The sequence below is a fragment of the Opisthocomus hoazin genome, chromosome 6 (assembly GCF_030867145.1).
Source record: "Opisthocomus hoazin isolate bOpiHoa1 chromosome 6, bOpiHoa1.hap1, whole genome shotgun sequence".
NCBI lineage: Eukaryota > Metazoa > Chordata > Aves > Opisthocomiformes > Opisthocomidae > Opisthocomus > Opisthocomus hoazin.
The window spans coordinates 35,492,362-35,509,423 of NC_134419.1; positions in this window are offsets into that span (position 1 = coordinate 35,492,362).

Sequence of the window (17,062 nt, forward strand, 5' to 3'; positions counted from 1 at the left end):
AAGCTCCTGCAGTAACAAGTTGCGTTTTTCTCTGCTTATGTAAGCAGTTACATTTACATTAACATATGGTACTACTTCTACTATTATTATCATTGTCATTATTATTTATTATCATTATTATTTCCATGTTGATACCACCTCCAACCCCAGCAGCGACTAGAGGCTCATAGGTTCGTCATGTCTGGCTTTTACCAACCCCAAACAAGAGATACCTAACCAAAAGGGTTTGCAAGTGCTGTAGAAACAAAGTAGGTGCTACTAGAGGAAGAGGAGAAGCGATTTGCCCCTCGTCAAAATGAAGGTCACTGGTAGAGGTGGAATTTGCCTCTAGGGCAGTTGGTCTGTGCAGCTGCAGCACTTCTCAGTTTCCTGAATCTTTTGCAGTTCCTTTAAATAGCACATTGTACATGTTACGTAAAAAGGAAACATGCAGATAACTTGGCAGCATAAATCCAACAGGCAGGGTGGAGTAGTTGCCTGGCAGAGCCCATCTATTTCTAACTGATGCCTCTGACAGCCGAACAAGCGCGTGATGGCAGTTTTCGTTTCGTTCTGCGGAGCAGATAGCCGCTGTGTGTGGACCCGTCGCTGCTGGAGCTCGCGCCATTAGCAGGATGCGTTCTCCTGCTTGCGTGGTTTCCGCACAGATAGCTGCTACCGGTAACAACTGGGCTGCTATTAAACTGTGTCAAATAGCTCCCAGTTTCTTTGCTTTGAACCAAGTACCTTTTTTCACCGTGCTCTGACTTAACAGGAAAATTGGAAAATGTTTAAGCAAGTGATGTTAATAGACCCCCATTTGGTACTTACATCGTATATTAACGTATCAAACACAGTTTAGCATTCAAAATATCTCCTGTCTGGCAGCCAGGAAATTATGCCATAATGTTAATGTACATGCCCTTATTAAATTTTGCTTCTATAATAGACAATCTGTTATAACATAAAGGGAACAGCAATATATCACAGATATTACCACACAGAATATCACTGCAGAGATAAAATTTCGAATAAGCTTACTTATACAGCTACTATCTGAATATCTTTCTTTTGAATATCTTTATTCAATAACTTTATTTCTCCTGCAAATAAACCAAGGACTCAGTAAACAGTTACAGGCAGGGTGAGCAGGCACGTGGGGAAAGGGGTCAGGGGAAGGGGACGAACAACAAGGAGTAAACACCACCTTTATGGTCAGTGTAAACCAGTGTAAACCCCCTGCAATCCGGGGGCGATCCCACCTCCCTTCCGCCTGCTCCGTCCCTGCCCAGCGCTGGCTCCCACGGGCTTGGGTGCGCTGGGATGGGGCGAATTTCCCAGCAAGCCACTGCAAGGAGCTTACACACGCACATATATATTCAAACTTACATTCTCAGAGAGTTACATAGCAACCTGAGCAAGGAGAATCCACCCATTCTGAAAGAGAGGGAGAAAAAGAAGTAGCTTGACCATGTACCCAACACTGTCGGAAAGGCTGAACAGGCTCTAACATAAACTGTCGCACCAGAAGTTTGATTTGTCTTGCTCTTCAGAAGAAATTTGACACTTCCGTATTAAAAAAGAAAGAAGATTGTCCATACTGAGATCAGTGCAGGGGCCGCTAGAAAGGTGGGGAAGGAGAAAGCTTTGGAGAACAAGGACAGCTGCTGATTTCTGAGGCCTGGGTGCCCTGTCCCCGTACCACCCCGAGCGCTGTGGCCGGGCTCTGGCTCTCTGCACGGCGAGAGCAGTCCGAGCAGTTGCAAGGCCAAAGAAAAACACCAAACAGGAAATTTGAGCCAAGAGAGACAAAAAAGTAGAAGTAGTCAAAATACGTACAGGTTAAATTGAGGAGGAAGAACCTGAATGCAGTAGCACTTAGACAAGTTCTAGAGGAAAATAGTTCTTACTCAGTCGAACCAAGAAGGTGTGATTCTAGCTGTAAATATTTTGTTCAGCTTATTCTGGTCAGGAGAGCCTGTCCACCCCTCCCATTCCCTGCCTTTCCTTCTCCCGTACCTGCAGAAGATGGTTTGCTACCCTTTTCACCTGGCTCTGCTGTTGCTTCCTCAGCGTCCCACTGTGCTTACTCAGAACTACTAACTGCTTGTCCTCCTGGATGCTTGTCCCCTCTGCCCCTGGTCCTGGGTCACCACGGTCATCCTCTTTGCGCTCACCCATCCCTGCCGCCATGAGACTTCCACGTACCGCTCTGGCTGCCTTTGCTGCGGGCTGACCTCGTGGGAGGCCAGCGTGCCGGGTAGCACCCCTGAGCGTGAGGCAGCTGCGTGGTGCTGCTCCCGCAACGGGAGACACCCAGCTGGAGTGTCCGGTACCTGGGATGGTCACCTGCACCTCGATTCCTGGGAGCCTGCTACCGAGCTCCACCAGCTCGGTGTGGCCCTGTTTCCTTCTCACCCTTCCTTTCCTTCGTTCAGATTTGAGCCTCCCAAGTTGGAAGATACCTCTTACCAGATGCTCGTACGCTCCGCAGCGCGTTGGACCTGTGGTGAGGCAAAGCCTCTACACCATTGCAAGTCTAGATGAAAACATCCTCTGTTTCTCAGTTCAGTTATTTTCGCAGAATCACAGAATGGTCGGGGTTGGAAGGGACCTCTGTGGGTCATCTAGTCCAACCCTCCTGCCGAAGCAGGGTCACCTACAGTAGGCTGTAGAGGATCTTGTCCAGGCGGGTCTTGAATATCTGCAGAGAAGGAGACTCCACAACCTCCCTGGGCAGCCTGTTCCAGGGCTCCGTCACCCTCAGAGGGAAGAAGTTCTTCCTCATGTTCAGACGGAACTTCCTCTGCTTCAGTTTGTGCCCATTGCCCCTTGTCCTGTCACTGGGCACTACTGAAAAGAGTCTGGCCCCATCCTCCTGACACCCACCCTGCAGATATTTATAAACATTTATTAGGTCCCCTCTCAGCCTTCTCTTCTCCAGACTGAACAAGTCCAACTCCCTCAGCCTCTCCTCGTAGGGAACATGTTCCAGTCCCCTCACCATCCTCGTAGCCCTCCGCTGGACTCTCTCCAGTAGCTCCTCATCTTTCTTGAACTGGGGAGCCCAGAACTGGACAGAGTACTCCAGATGGGGCCTCACTAGGGCAGTGTAGAGGGGAAGGAGAACCTCCCTTGCCCTGCTGGCCACAATCCTCTTGATGCATCCCAGGATCCCATTGGCCTTCTTGGCAGCCAGGGCACACTGCTGGCTCATGGTTAACCTGTCGTCCACCAGGACACCCAGGTTCCTCTCCGCAGAGCTTTCTTTCCTGCTCCCTAAAAGCCAGCCAGCAGCAGCAACACCGCCATAAGCAGCAAAACCAAGCAGCTAGGTTGTGGTCGAACAGTGCGTGGCGTCGCTCGGCCTCCTGCACGCCCGCTGCCGTGGGTGCTGCCGTGCGCTTGCCAGGCTCCTGCCCCGCGCTGCTTGTTGCTGCGCCTGCCCAGCTGTGTACGGGTTACCTTCAGCACGCACCAGCTTTGGCATTCTTTTAAAAATAACCCTGGATAAATGTAGCCTTGCTGCTGAAATTTCTACTTCTGGCCTCCTTGGGCTATTCCGAGGACCCACAAAAGTCAACAGAATTAGAGCTTCCTACTGAATTCGCTGGAGCTTTAGATCTTTCTGCTGTGGCTAATTAATCTTGTTCATTAGTTACTCCCCAGGTCCCATTCCCTCTTCCTCATCACTTCGTGCAAGTGCACATTATTCTTGTCTTTTAAACATTAATTGTTGCTGTGCATGCCCTTCCTGTAACGTATTAACATTAAATCCCCCCAGATATCCACCTTCCTTCTTTTGCCAGTGCTTCAGAGACTGGGGAGTCAGAATCTGGCAGGTGCAATACAGGCCAATTAAAAAGCAAATTTGTGCTAACTGATGGGTAATCTTCAGTGGAAATCACAAGCGACATTATTGGATGCCTGGGGAAAATTTTCATTAAGCAGATTCTGTCACTGCTGGCACAGCTCTGCCACCTCCGCGTGTCATAGCTGCAAGGTACGTTTCGTTTGGATCTGTACCTGTTGCCCACTGGCGCTGGCAGGTGTGCTGCAAACCGTCTTCCTCTTCCTGAACCGAGGGACACAGCGAGCCAGGGCAGAGGGAGCCAGACCAAACAGCAGCCTGGGGCTTAGGTACTTCCCTTTCATACCTGCCAGAAGCATAAAAAAACTTATCCCAACCAATGACAAAACACAAAAAGAAAACCAAATCAAACATCTTTTATATTTCTGCTTACTTAATAGTTGCTATTGTTAGAATGATTATTGCTGTTGTTATCATTATGATTGCTTGCAAAGCACTGTCACGGATAGCCAGTATCAGCATCTCAGTTCAGAATCAGAGTTCAATCTCCACCAGAATCTCTTCTTAGGAGAGAAAAAGCAGTGTACTTTGGAAAACCACAGTTAAATTGGTAATCTTACAGTCTGCGTGCACAGGGCAGACAAAGGGTGGGACAGGAGGACAGAGGGGAGGTGAGGCCAGGGACACGCAGCACAGCAGCAGTGTCCTCTTCTCCTTCGGTGGCATTCCCGGGTAGGAGACGCTGCCTCCCCTTGGGCTGGTTCGCAGCGTATCGTACAGCTCTTACGGATACCCTTCGAGGCTGTCCAGACCCCGACACGGCTGCTGGGCTCGTTCCACCAGCCTTGGCGAGCTGTGGTCCAGTTCCCAAAGGGAAGGGTCTGCCCACGGCCGGGCTGTCGCCATGTCCCATGGGAGAGAGCAGGGCTGCAGCTCCTTTAACCCGAGCGATGGAGACTGACCCCTCCCTGGCCTCGGGAACCTGCTCTGCCTCTGGCAGTGCCGTGCAGGCAGCGGCGCTGAGCCCGGCGGGTGCTGTGCCGGGGGTGCTGGCTGACGTACATACGTACGTGTATAGGTGAGGGAAAAATGCGCGTTTGCCAGCTGGCAAAACAAGCTTGGCATCGGCTGAGCTTGCGATCTGCTCTATTTCATGGGTGAATCCGTGGTCTGGTGTCTCAATATAGCAACCAATTGCCATGTGTTTTATAGGTAGAGATGACGTATCAGATGGAATGTATAGTATATAGTATGTAAATACTATGTTTTAACACAGAGCAAAGAGTAAGCAGTGCAAGTACAATCCAACATTTGGAATGCCATCCCAGACTTGCACCACACAAAAGCAAAATGAAATGGAATCGTGCGAGCCAAATCCTTGCTGAGCTGCAGTTTCCACTTACCACTTTCAAATATTGATCCAAGATTAAATTACTTTTTTTCTTGCATTGTATGGAGTTCTTAAAAGATGTTTTCTTTTTTGTTACTTTGGGGGAGTGTGAAGTCTGAATTCAGCTCACATAATACACAGAACAATGTTGCTTCTGCACATCTTGAGATCTTTTATCTCTGCTCATTTCCCCTTTTTTTTGTCAACCTTTTCAGTGCTTTACAGTGCTTTACAGCCTTTACAGTGCTTCCAGGACTCAGGGTGATAAGCTTCAGATACAGTCATTATTTCTAGCGTTTGCTTTCTTGTTCAATGGTTCATAACAAGAAGCCTCTGGTTTTAGAACTGCAGCAGGCGTTTGAGTAATTTCCTTGTGACGTTAAATGAGTGTGTGATTGTGTGTGTGTGTATATATAGATATATTAGTTCAGAGGAAAATATTTGAGCATAAGTAATCCACCTCTCCATCGCCATACAAAAACTCTGTGCCCCGGGCTATAGGACTATGTGGTATGATTGTAAGGCAAGAGCACTTAGCTTCCACTAAATACTTAAAGAAAACGTAATTCATATGCTATTCCAAAATGACAAAGAATGAACTTGGGTAAGTTTGTACACCCTGAAGCACTCTGCTGGCCAGAAGCAGAGTAGCCACGCTGTGTCACGGAGGCCAGGCTGGAGCTGAGAGACCACGGTGCAGGCTGAAGCACAGCTCGGTGGTGACCATGGCCTGGGGAGGAGTCCCTGTCAGTCTGACACAGGCTTGCCTGACGTGAATGCAGATGCGTACGGTGGCGAAAGATTTGTGTTTGTAGAGAAAAAGAAAGACCCTTGAATTACCATTTCCATATTTTACCTTCTTAAAGCTGTTTAATTTGTCTTTACTTGCGTATTTACTAAAAGAATAACTAAAAGAATGTCTTTTCCCTTTTTCCGTCAGACTTCCTTCATTGCTTAGTCTAATGCCACCCAAATGAAGGACTGTATCACTGACGTGAACCGTAATCACAGAATCACAGAATGGTAGGGGTTGGAAGGGACCTCTGTGGGTCATCTAGTCCAACCCTCCTGCCGAAGCAGGGTCACCTACATTAGGCTGTAGAGGATCTTGTCCAGGCGGGTCTTGAATATCTGCAGAGAAGGAGACTCCACAACCTCCCTGGGCAGCCTGTTCCAGTGCTCCGTCACCCTCAGAGGGAAGAAGTTCTTCCTCATGTTCAGACGGAACTTCCTCTGCTTCAGTTTGTGCCCATTGCCCCTTGTCCTGTCACTGGGCACCACTGAGAAGAGTCTGGCCCCATCCTCCTGACACCCACCCTGCAGATATTTGTAAGCATATATTAGGTCCCCTCGCAGCCTTCTCTTCTTCAGGCTAAACAAGCCCAGCTCCCTCAGCATATGAATGTTTGAAATGTTTAATTGTAGATTGCTCTATAATGGAGTTGAAAAAGTTTCCCCAAAGATGCAGCAGTCTGAGTAACTAAACGTTGATACAATACCTATTTCTGCTACAGAAATGTATTTCCAGCGATTTCAGCAGTGTTACTGAAATTTTACATCCGTGGGATGGAGATCATAAGCTTTGTCCGTTGTCCCAGAAGCACAGGACCTGAAAAGTTTCAAAGTGTGAAATTAAGTTTTCTATTTTCCAGGACCATAAAATCTTGAACAATATACTTCTGTTTTAAAGCAGTCCGGCAGATTGAGCAGTGCTCTTGCTTGAGATGAGGGGGTCTTGTACCATGCCCTGGATGGTGATTCTGGATGTCTTCCACTGCTTGTGAAGTAGAAATGCGATGGCCTGAGGTTCCCTGCTCTTTGACAAGCCAAAAGGATGAGGAGCAGTTATGTGAACATGTTTAGGTGTTTGTAGTCCCTTAGTACATAGACTGAATCCTTGCCTGTGTTTCCTTTAGAGATGCATGTCACAACCCTTCCGAAATACACCTCAACAGCACAGGCTTTGTTCTGCTCGACGCAGAGACAATCCTCGATTTACTGCAGCGAGGCATCCATCTGGGAGAGCCTGGCAGAGCAGGGCTGCTAGTAACTTTACAGAAGGTTACAAAAAAGGGCAAGAAAAGTCAAACTCTCCTAAAGCTGTATTTCCAGATGGGTATCAGAGAGATTCCCCTAAATTCTTGTTTAGGTGATCTTTAGACCTGACAGTGCTGACATTTCCGAAGGCAGAGTTACCAACACGTCTCGTTTGCTCTCGCTTGACAGGTGCAGAACCAGTTACGCTCCAGCGTTAGGAGCAGACAAACCCAGCAGACCTTGGTACCCAGGGGGTCTCCTTCCCGGGCTGCTGCAGCCAAATCCCGGGGAGCTCCCAGCCTGGGGAGAGAGAGGCTGAGCACGTCCTCCCACTCGACACCTGTGTGTGCGTGGTACCCGTGCCAGCTCTCATGAGTCACTGCAGGGAGAGCGGTGCCCTTACTGGCACCCATGCGCTGCACCCACCAGAGTACAAGCAGCGCAGGCAGCCCACGCCTGACCCTCCCTGTCCTGATCAGCGCTGAAGCCCGTCGGTGGAGCGTACTCACTCTCTGGATGCACACCACAGCCACGGATCCCTCAGACAGGAGGGGGGCTTTCAGTCCGTCCAGCATCCGTGCCAGGACATCAGTCCGTTACTGAGCTGCAAGCGCTTTCCTGACGGAGGTTCCCACTACTGGCAAGTTAGCCCAGCCTGAAGTACAGTAACACACACACCCCCTCGCCCACCCACCAGCTCCCTAGGATAGAGACCGTCCACACAGAAAAAATAGATTTAATAGGGCTGTGGGACAGGCTGTGGTGACCAAACGTGGGTTCAGTCTCTGTGTTTTTTCAAATCGTGTAACAACAGGCTGTATGGAAAATTTACATTTCAGAAAAATTCTTCAAAAAAGTGTTCTGTATGTTGCTACCAAGACCTGATGCAATAGGCGTTTTGCTGTAGAAAGTCCCCCTAAAGACCTGTTCTTGGGCTCGTTGTCTGACCCAGGTGCCTTAGTCTGTGCATCTGCTGGAAGGGAAGGTCTACAACAGGACAAAGTCCATGAGGGAAGAGCAGTGATGCTCGGTGCGATTTTGCCTAATTGAAGAAAGTCTTCTACTGGCTTCTTCATACCGATGGTTTGTATTGCCTTTGTTCCTCACGTTGTACACAGCTTCATTTAAAAATCATATTGACTAGGTTTGTAACGCTATTAGAGAATGGTAAAACTGTGCGACCGTCACCATAAAACGGGCACGCTCTGTACCTGGGGGTTTCGTTCAGAAGCCCTTGGAGAGGATCTGAGGTTTCCAAAATGGTTCTTCTTACCTGTGTTGAGTCACCCACAACATCCATAGTTTGGAAACTATTGCTTAGTCTCAAAACCGAGGGTCTGGGGTTCTTTGTCCCACAGTGCTTAATAACTCTTTGTTTCTACGTGTAGATACAGCAGCAGCTTTTTTATATTATGGCAGACTACAATGGGCTTCAGTTTTTGTGTGCTGAGGTCCTGATGTCTCTGAATGCACAATAAAAAAATCTTCCAAAGGACAGCTTATAGTGAGTCAAGAATGTGAAAAAAGGTCAAGCAAAATTTGTTTTGCACCTGCACAGTTGTAAAGATTCATCAGGTATTCATGTATTTCTAAGTTATGCACTATATATTTTTTACTGTGTGTATATCACTACTTGTTTTCTGAATATTGCTGACACTTGAGTAAGCTGAAATATTCCTGAAATTGATATAAAATTCCAAATCATAATTTTAAGCTAAACCTGAAAAAAAAGAGTAGTTTTTAAGCAAAAACAATACCTTGAGTATTAGGGTCGGATCTTTTTGCACTGAAATGATCACACTTCATCATTTTCCTCCCCTCTTAGTTTGTTCCTAAGTTTTGGGGCATCTCAGTATTTCTTTTCTGTTTGAGCTGTAAGGCAGTAGGAAATAAATAGCATCTTTTACAATCACAGTGTCAATACGCATGCCAGATTAATAGCTCTGGAGAATGATGATCTCTGATACTATCAAGGAGAAAGAATAATGTCTACAGGAAGAATAACAGCAACAAAATGTATTCTCTGCCTTTCTTCTGTGTTTCTCAACTCCTTTGTGCTTCCCTGGGTGAGGGGGTACAAACCTGTGAACCGGACAGCAGGGCTGCCACAGTTTGGGCAGCTGACGAGCCCACAGAAGATGGACACCATCCAATGATGCTTGACAGTATTTAGCAATTATATTCTTTACCGATGCATTGTAAGTGCGCATAGGAATTATGGTTTATCTCAGGATAAACCTGGTGGCTTTGGTTGTGATGTGTCTGTGGGAACTATATTTGTGTTTCTCTCAAATAGTTTTAAACCAGAACAAAAACCCTTGAAACAGTTTTCTTGGTAATTTGGGGAAACGATCTTCAGTGTAAGTTTATTGTTTGTGTCTCTTTGAATGACCAATTTAGGAGATGGATCATAATTTTTTGTTCCTGAATAATAATTTGTCCTGTTTTTAAATCTGAAGGAGGAGGGCATTGCTCACCTTAGCCTGTTATGTTACAGAGCGTCCCGTAACATGCTGTCATTTGGTGGCTTTGTTTTTATTAGCCAGGCTGCTATTTTAGTGTCAATCTGTCCTTTGTGTGTAATGGCATTAAATACCTGGAATAATACTTTGGTATGAAAAAAAAAAAGTGTCACCTAAAAGACCAAGCTTTGCAAGGAGAAGGAGGAAGCAAGGGATTTAAATGAAGCCTGGCAAAGGAAGCTGTTGTACACTGCTGAAAAAACCCTTCTGGCTGAAAACCTCAAGGATAGGTAATTATATTTCTAAATGAGGCAATCATTGTTAAGCTATGAAGAATATAATTAATTTTATAACATTCTGTGGTGTTGTAGTCAATACAGATAATAGACTTTTTGAGATATTAGCTGTCCAAACACATTCAACTAATTTAAAGAATCTCATTGTGCATTCTCTTAACTGAAGACAACAGTAATAAAGCCCTTCTCTGCCACTCCAGGAAACTCCGTCAGTGTCGGGGAGTGAACTAGCTGAGTTTAAAGAAGCAGCGCAGCTTCAGCTCACAGACGTTCAACCGGTTTCTAACTTTATTTCACGAGGTTTTTGATTTGCAAGCACAGCACTCTTTAGTATACAGCGGACCAAATTTGTCGTTTCTGTAATCACACTGATTCCAGCTAAAGGTTCACCTGGCATGTATAGGAGAGAAAAAAAAAAAAAAAGAACAAAACAAAAATCTAAGAACCAGTTCCTCTTTCAGATTAGTGGCCATCAGAGCCACTGTCTTGTATCTGATCAGGGACAACAGAGGATGCTCCAGAGGAAAATTCGTGGAGTGAATAGCAAATGTGTGGAGAAAGTTTAGAAGTCAGAATTACTCGTAAGACCTCTGAGAGCAAAGCAGCGAGATCCTAAAACAAAAGCTTTTGTATGTAAATGTAGTCTTCTGCCTGTAAAAGATTGATTCTGGCTACAAGGTTAGCCTGTAACTGCGGTCTCGGAAGAGTACAGAGAAGATCACAGCTCAAACAAGAGGCCACCAGCTTGCCTCCTTAAAGCAAAGCCAAGGTCTGCTGAGAGCTATGCAAACAGAAACCTTTGGAAGTAAAGGACTACTTGGAGGGAGACCAAGGAGTAACAGATTGCTCTATGTCCCCGTCCTCCCCTGCATAGCTCATCCTTTGGAGACAATTATGTTCTCTATTTTTAACACCACTGCAAAGCAGAACTCTGTCTGACACCTGAATATTTTACGGTGGACACATGGTGCTCAGGGAGAAAAAGCAATTCTTGGTGCAGCACACAACTAATCATGAAAAGATTTTTGACCTGCGAAGACCCTTGTTATTGAGAACAAGATGTGAGGAATTTGAGGGAGACGTTGAGATCATATGGAGATGAGATGGCAGCATCCTCTCTTGTGGCCGGGGCTGCCACCAGAGCGAGAAGAGGTGTTTGACCCCTCCTCTTCTATTCAGTGGCTTATGCGTGCGGCTGAAAGGAAAAATGCTCAGAATTACTGTGCGTGACAAGGTGTTGAATCCCAGGCGGAGGCCTGCTTTTCGGGTGGCTGGGCAGTTACTGACGGGTTGCCGAGGGCTTTCAGATTTGACCGGTGCGTTTTCCATGGCCTGATCAGATGTCACCATAAACAAGAGGGGAACCCTCTGGCAGGGCCACCCTTGGCTGTGCACAGGACACAGACAGCCTGCGCAAGGCGAGCGGGCCTTGGTGTCAGCCCTGTGTGGGAGCACACGTGTGGCCATGGCAGGGGCAGGCGGGGAGGACCGAAATGCCCACGCTGTGGCTGCCCAGGGACAGGCGCTCCTGACGCCGGGGAAGGTGTGTTGGTACGGCTTTGCTGGGCTGCCCAGCCTGGGTGCAGCTGCGGACAGACACGTGTGTGTGCTGGAGCTTCCAGGCAGAAAGAAGAGGTTGCGTTACAGTCTGAGCTTGTTAAGAAAAGAAAAAAAGACTCCAAACAAGTCCAAAAAACCCCACAAAAAGTCAAATGGCCAAGTTGTTTGACTTCTCTCTGGGGCAAACTGAATCAGCGGGTCCATTCTTCCCAACCCCACAGTGGTGGGAACAGCGGACACAGATCGAAAAAGCTGCCGCTTTTCCCTAGCTGCTCAAATGTCCGTGTGGGACTTTGCCGATGGTGCTGTGGCCAGCATGTCGTGGAAATGCAGCACAGGACGTGTAGCCCTGGATCACAGCACTAATTTAAGAAAAAAGAAAATCCTGTCCAGCAAAGGGGAGAAAGAAGAAAGACTTTTTTATTTTCCTTCCGAAAAGTGAAGTTGCACAGGTAGAACAATCAGCGCAGTGTTAAGGAAATGCACCCAAGTGAGTGTTGGGTGATGGACAACAGAGAAGGCAGTGGTGGCAATGAGCTCGTGTGCTCTTCGTGTGCTGCTGTCTGCTTGCCCAACAGTCTACCTCTTGATTTTACAATAGCAGATTGATGCAAATCAGTCAAAAACTTATTGTCAAGGTTAGAGTTTGTGGAAAGGATCTGAAATCAAAACTATATTTTTGCTGAAGTTTCCTACCCCCTCTTGTCACCGTGACCAGGACAGCGACTGGCGTGACGTTGCAGGCCAGCAGTGTGTGTTGTTTTGGCTCACGCCGTGAGCGGTGTGAGGTGACCCTGAGGAGGTCAGGTACCGCCGAAGCACGCGTACCTATCGCGAGGCGAGGCGGGGGCCGGTGTCACTGCTGTCGCCCTGCATGCGAGATGTCCGTGCTGACTGGTGTAACGGGACAGGCGTAAGGTGCTCTCTGAGCTGGTGGGGGGAACGTTGTGGAGATAGCTGTGTATGCAGTGATCAGAGCGACGGGAAGCTGGGTACAGAACGTAACGCAAGTCTCTCGGCAGCAGCACAGCTCCTTCCAGAATGTAGAACTAGTTTGCAGAAATGATACAATAATTTTACCTGTTATTGCTCAGAATATTTCAGTCATACCGTGAACAACGTGAACTTGGAACACGTGCGTGTCCCTTGTGCACAGACCTGAAGGAGGACTGAGGTCAGCCCTTGCAGGCTACGTTAACGCCTTTGGCGTTACAGTGAATTTATGTAATTACTGTTTCCTTGGCTGAATGGCTCTTTCAGAAACTTGTGATTTCGTACCTGTAGCAGCTGTCCCTGTCACCGGATGGCGTTACGGACCCGTGAGGTCTGTGGGCCACAGGAGCAAACCGTCCCTGCTGGAATTGCGCCAGGCGCATCACCCAGCGGTGCCCGGAGCCAGCCCTCGGCCAGCGCTGGGACGCGATGGCTGCCCCGCCGGCAGCCTCCCACTGGGGCTCTGTGCCACGGAGCCGTGCTGCCCTGCTCCGCTCCCTTCCTTCGGCAGAAAGGGACAGAAGGAAAAAGAAAAGCAAACAGTTTAGTACAGAGAAAAACAAGAGACATTAAATAATAGTCTCAGCAATTAGATGAGGAAAGGAATTAAATAGCTTAATTGAAGGGCCTTAGCATTATTCACTGCAAGGCTTAATTTGAATTAATACATAGTGTACACACATTTATAAATGTCATATGTGGGTGGCTCTTTAACAAGGAATATTGAAAGTAATAGCAAAAAGGATTAATCCTTATACTTTCAGTAAAAGCACTTATTTAAGGTCTGGCGAACTGCTGTTTTAATGAGAATGTTATCACTGTAGAGAGCGAGTGCTGTGAAGGAGACAAGCTTCAGCTGCTGGGAGAGCTCTTGGGTTGCAAAGTAGAAGAAATGTGTTTGTTTCTTTTTTTGCTGTTATTTTCCCCTCGTCTGGGTCAGCCTTCTGGTGCAACGGCCATTTCGACCATGGGAATGTAACGGGTGCTACGCTGAACGCCAGCATTTCGCCGCCTGCTGCGCTCACCTCGGCACGGCGTTCCTCCGGGGCTGGGTCACTGAGGCGGGGGACGTTGCGAGAACGTCGCCTTGTGCTGCTCTACTTTCCTGAGAGCGCTTGGTGCTCTGTCTCGGTTTCAGAAGTTCTGAAGCAAAGGTCAAGGTTGATGAAAAAAACTGGTTTTGGGGCATAGCAAAGAAAAGTGGATTTTTGTCTATTGCCAGGAGCCAAGGGACTCGTTTATTCATAGAAATATTTATGTATTTACTGGATAATTTTTAAGCAGCTTCTGAGGCAGCTTCTGAGGGTGTCCAATGAAGATGTGTTTCTTTTCGCTGGTGAAATGCATCACGAGCGCTCAATCACTGTGCCAGAGACGGGGGTGGTAAATGCTGCCCCGGGCTGCCTGCGGGAACGTGCCCTGTCTCCTCGGTCAGCGAGGAGGAGGAGAGTGGGGCCGAAGCTGTCACCCTGCTGCTGTAGAGGGCCCTGCAGGCTGCGTGCTTGGCGCTGGGGATGCCTCGAGTCGGGGACTGGGCGGGGGTCTGAGGACTTTGCAGTCTGGCTTTGTTGCTGAGACTTGGGGCCTTTAGCGAGTGCTCTGGGGTTTCGCTTAATATTTTTTTTTGTGGTCAAAATCTGTTGCTATGTAAGCTGACGTGCAGTGCAGCAGGGTCGTTTTTTCCAGGTTCTGATGAATTCTCCGCACACAAAGCACATTTTCTGTTTATAAAATACTTGCTGTTGAAACAAAAATAAGCTACTTGGCAAATAAAGGAAGGATTTGTTTTCAGCTTGTGTTACCTAGATCTGTTTACTTAAAAAAAGGAATGAAAAAAAGCCAACGGCAGGAAGATAATCCCTTGTCTCATCGTCTCCACAGAAATACCAGTTTTGATGACAAGGCAGCAAGGATCAGCAGTAATTAGAAAGTTCCAGGCAGAGAAAAAAGCGTTTACTACACATAGTGCTATCTGCTACTGCTGGATAACGGTAGAATTAACAACAAATGATAGCAAAGAAACAAAACCAGAACATTACTTATGCATTAAAAGCTCACAAAGTCTGTGCCCCAACATGATGTGATGGCCTTGTTGTACCAGCATTTGCACAACGGAAATTTTGTTGCTAGAAATGTTTAGTCATTCCAGAATACATTTCAGCTTCTTACTAGCATTTTCTTAATAAATATATTTAGTTGATGTTTCATAGCATACAAAAGGACCTTGCACCGGCATAAATTAATCCACTACACATGCATATTAATATATGTTGATGAACTTCTTTCTCCATGCCATGTATCAAAAGTTCAGCTATACAAATGCATGTGTTGTGATATCAACCCTTGGAAAACAAACACAAACAAAATAAAGAAAGAATAATATGAATGCATTTGCCAGATAATGCCTTAAGATATTGTAAGTATGTATCACAAGTGAATTCTTGTTGTTTTTTGGTCTGTGTATGTTTATCCACTGCAGATATTGTCCGGTTTTTCTGCTCTGCGGTGAATCGCAAGGGAGTGGACGGGGGGTGTGCATGAGAGAGTTGCTGTAAGCTAGGAAATACTGTGACTGCTCAGAAAAGCTGAAGTTACAAGCGTGAATTTGCAGGGCTTGGCCAGCCTGGGGTGGGGAAGGCTTGGGAGGCAATCACAGAAGCCACCCTGCTTGCAGGGAGGGTGTGAGAAGATGCAGCCAGGACCTTGGATATTAGGAAAAATTTCTTTACTGAAAGAGTGGTCGAGCATCGGAACAGGCTGCCCAGGGCAGTGGTGGAGTCCTCATCCCTGGAGGGGCTCAAAAAACGCATAGATACGGCACTTTGGGACGTGGTTTGGCAGGCATGTTGGTGTTGGGTTGGTGGTTGCGCTTGATGATCTTAGAGGTCTTTTCCGACCTTAATGATTCTGTGATTGGAGGATTCTGTGATTCACAGAGGTTCCACAATGGGGTGGGAAGGCATTGCTTTGTGGTCGGACTCACAGGCAGTTGGGTGCTGCAAGGCTCAGACCTCAGGGTCACTCCACAAACGCAGCTGGGGATGGAAGTCTCCTCTGGGGCGTAAAACTGGACCCCTTCATCCAAAGCTGCACCCAGCTTGTGGTTCTGGTTGCCCAAGCCTAGGGTGGTGTCTGGTATGTATGTTTAATGTTTGAAAGTACATAGTGGAGATGTTTAACGTCCCTGCCTGCCTGAAGCCCCCGTATCCCCCAGATTCCCAGGCTCCCACCCCATGAAATCCGGTGGGTTTAGGCATGCTCCAGACAGCTTGCATCTCCGCAGTGCGTGGTCCCGCCACGCCGAAGTCCAGAAACAGCAGCATTCCGCCAGGTGTGTTCACAGATCTGAGCGCTCGCTCACAGCAGGTTGACTTCGTCATCCGTCTGCAAGTGGGAAGACACCTCAAGAAAAATATGTGCCGTTGTAGTGCAGGAATAATGATCTTCATAGGGGTTTGACATCTGCTGTGTGTTCTGAGGGAACAGCAGGGTTAAATTGTGAAAATTGCAAATGAAGAATCGCATGAAAATCTGCATAAATGTTAATGCATCACCATTTATCAGACTGCAGTAATAAATAAACTCAGAGTGAGTAAAAGATAAATTCATTGTGTGTGGCCCCTACCTACACATTTTATTTATGGATAGCCTTTTCTTTGTATATTTTGCACATACCTAAATATGTATACACATACACGCAGGATGTCTCAAATGAAAATAGGATCATAATTTACAATTCTGTTAAAAAATATCTATGGGCTGTTTAAAGAAACAGGCTTTCTTTTACATTCAGGAGAATATTTCTGGGGAAAACACAGTATTCCATCTTTAGCTTCCCTTGCAAATAACCAAAAGAAGGGCAGGGGTGGAAAGACTTCTTTAATGCTTTTTTTTGTTACTTTGTTCCCATACAGACACACATAAATAGCTTTAAAAAGCCATTTAATCGCAGTATGCAGGAGCAAGGTAGGGTATTCCTGGTTTACATCAGCGAAGAGACTAGGTGCACCAGACTTGTTGGTGTCCTTATTGGTATGCTGGCTGGTGCATTAAAGTAGACAACAGCCACTTGTACCAATAAAGCAGTACTTGTATTTGCCAAATTATGTACGCCAGCAGAATTTTATGTTAAAACAAAATACAAATTTTACTCTTTTTTTTGGGGGGGGGGGGCAGGAAAGTGCGGTGTGATGTCTAAAAGAATCTCCTCTTTCCATCCTTCACCTTCATGGTAATTTCTGGGCGCTCTCTTGCTCTCTCCCTAGCAGAAGAGCAACCTTGCCATAAGGGTGCGTTTTCTAGTCTTAGAGCTGCAGCTGTGAGATAGCACAGGGTATGCCAAACACGTGACGGCGGATTGATTCGACAGATGCAGAAGCACAGTGTGGCATCTCTTCCAGCCATCTCAGCTGTGTTTTCCCCTTTCTACTTACCGTACGGCAAACACTTCTGTGGTGCAGACAGACAAAGGCTGTCTTGTGGACGGGTTCTCTCTCCAGTTCCCAGAGCGTTTTGTCACACGTTCCTTATGGCA